Below are 2,863 nucleotides of genomic sequence, written 5' to 3'. Positions count from 1 at the left end.
GATGACATTGCCACTTTGCGAAAATCACCAGTTGAAACTTGTACAGTGCATACTTTTTCTCTCCCCATTGACTTTCCCCAGAACCCAAGTTCAATTATCTGTGTGACATGACGGAGATCTAGTGGCCCAGAGGATAAAGAAACCTGAGGACATTTTCAAACTCAGATTTCTTGTGCCAGAGCACATAGCACTACCACTGGGCTAACCGGCTTTTTCATGTTTCATACAGACAGCTCTTATTCCTTTTCCCCCCACCCCAACCTGATGGAATGCAATTAGCTACACTAAGCTACAGTGGCCTGGAGGCAGGAACCCTTCCTTCTGCTGGGTAGGTTCATTTGTCTTTTGTGTAATGGCAGGGTCCTGCCATAGTCCTACATGCAAACTCATGTGAAGTGATCTTTTGTGTAGTTTAGTTAACACTTTCTGTTACAACTTGATGTGTTTGTTATGTTTAAAGAGTTAATGTCCATTTTTCGTATCAGCCTGCTTTTCTGCGGTTTTGTCTACACAGATGTTTTTATTCATAAATACGTGTGTGCGTGCGTGCGTGCGTGCGTATGTGTGTTTGTTTATATTTAGTTTGGGTTTTTTTTTACCTTTTGCTTTTCTGTCCTAACACTGAGTTTGTAATGACCAACCCTTCTTTTGGCATTTTTAAAAATTAGGTTTGTACTTTCTCACCAATGTATACTTTACATTAGTAGACTATGTAAAGTATTTTTGTGCACTTGATTTCATTGGTTAATAATGACATTGATGTGGGTGCTAGGAGTAGTTTGTTTCAGTCCATACAGATTTTTTTTTCTCTTAGAGTTTTTATGGTTTTATGTAAGCAGTTAATGTAAATATTGTGAGCATTACAGGTCATGCAGTGTTGTAACATTTTAAAAAATGTTGCACCTACTTTACAATTAAAAAACTGGTCACTCATACTTGAATTTTGCCCATAGAGCCATTTCTTTCTCTTTGCATTAAAGCATAATATACTTTTTTGATGGAGGCCCAGACCTTCTTTCTACATTATTATTTTTTGTTCAACAAATCTATATTTTTTCTAATAGAAAACTTAAAATGAAAAATTTTAAAAATAATTTTTGCCTAGTTTCTAATTTAAGAGAGTTCTCCTATATTTAGAAGATGACAAAATACCCCATTTTGGAAAGAGGAATAATATCTTAATTGTCCTTAATTTAATGCAGTTGTGTGACTCTGTAAACCTTAAGTGATTCAAAATGAGCCCACAAGAGGAATTAGTTTCTAATTAGCTTAATTATTTAAACTTTATGTCATTCCCTGAGGATGCAAAATGCTAAGTATTCTCATTATTTATTGCTTATTTATTGTTTATTTATTAAGTGGGCAATAGTATGATGAATCATTCCAAGTGAGATAAAAGTCAAAGATATTCTTCTTCTTTTTATCATGGTGCATTTTTTAAACACCAATTAGAGAAAAATATTTCCATTCATTTCAATGGACTTCCTTGATATTCTTGCTTCCAACAAAAAAAGATATTTCTGGAATCAGCTATGAAAATAGCTCCGCCATAGTCAAACAAACAAAAACATAGTCAAAGATTTAAAGTGCTGTTCTTACAAAAAAAAAAAAAAAAAAGTCAAATGTTATGTTATTTATTAAATCAATTTTGCAAAAGGTTTAGAAGTAATGCACTATCATCTGAGTCCCAGAGTTAGATGAAATAGAGAAAATAGAGGGCTCATGGTGGACTAAATTACTTTAGAAATACTACCTTTCTTAGTTACAGTTTGTATTTTGCTATGTAGGGTTGTAATGTGAGAATTCCAGCAGAGCATTAGCATAAAAATGGTTTTCTATTTTTAAAAAAATCCATTCTAGTCTTACTAAGAATTAGAAGAAAATTAATATCAATTTTGTAATTTTTGATAAAGTTGTCAATATGATTAAATCACCAAAAATGTTAGTGTGATGTTCTCTTCGGGCAAAGACCATGTTTTCCTTTGTTTATAAAATTCCTAGCACCGTAGGACCCTGATCTTGAATGGTGTCACTGGCTGCTACCATAGTATTAAATATGAGAGAATAATGTTACAGATGAGCAAAATACACAAAACCAAGGGAATTCACAAATGAGTGAAAATCGGATTCCTTATCCTTAGTTCACCTGTTGTGTCCAACTATTACCACACAGATGCAGTATCATCCAGGTGTGTTCAGAAAATATGTGATCTGATCAGTTGTTGTTTCTTTTACCTCCTGAAATGAGGATATTAAGTCAAAATATAACTGCAGCTTTAACAAAGTTTTTGGTTATTTCCCTTTGCTGTGTTTTTAATGGTACTAACCGAAATCTTTAATTCACATTTCAAAATTCCCTGAGTATCTTTAACCGGTAGTCATTTCCCTCTGATCTGGTGTACTGGTAAAATACAAAACATATATAATAGACTTATAGTATCAGATTTAGTGCAAACACAGTTCAATTCCATGGTGTTATTTACACAATGTGTTGGAAACAGACATTAGACGTTGCATAAGGGGTTCACCACAAGATCTCATTATACAGTTTCCCTGATTATCAAGCAACTGCTTACACATACCATCCATAAGCCATCAGGGCCCCTCTACCAATCCTACCAACTGTCCAGTTATCTGGAAGCAACTTCCTCAATTGCTGGACTGTAGTGACCACCGTACATCAACCATCTGCCTGCCAACATGGTTTCTATGAAACAGTACAGTAAACCCTTTCTTATCTGGTAGCCCGTTACTGGGATGTTGCTGGATATTCAAAGATTATGGATAATAGAGAGGTAGCAATGCGTAACAATAAAGAGAAACAAGATTATATATTAAGAAACAAACAAAAATGTATGCAGAG

General features: G+C 34.2%; 1 protein-coding gene across 2 annotated transcripts in view; it reads left to right on the top strand.

Annotated features, from left to right (window-relative positions):
• The window catches only part of MBD5 (methyl-CpG binding domain protein 5), a 253,948-nt gene extending 251,740 nt beyond the window's left edge, over positions 1-2,208 (top strand). For both annotated transcript variants that reach the window (XM_075001486.1, XM_075001482.1), the window contains exon 14: positions 1-2,208. This exon is cut by the window's left edge and continues 2,038 nt beyond it. The gene's annotated coding sequence lies outside the window, so the exon portion shown is untranslated.
• Positions 2,209-2,863: the final 655 nt, after the last annotated feature.

This window comes from Carettochelys insculpta, chromosome 8 (assembly GCF_033958435.1).
Source record: "Carettochelys insculpta isolate YL-2023 chromosome 8, ASM3395843v1, whole genome shotgun sequence".
NCBI classification, from domain to species: Eukaryota; Metazoa; Chordata; order Testudines; family Carettochelyidae; genus Carettochelys; species Carettochelys insculpta.
Note: the sequence above shows the minus strand (reverse complement) of the source record. Positions and strands in the feature narration are given on the sequence as shown.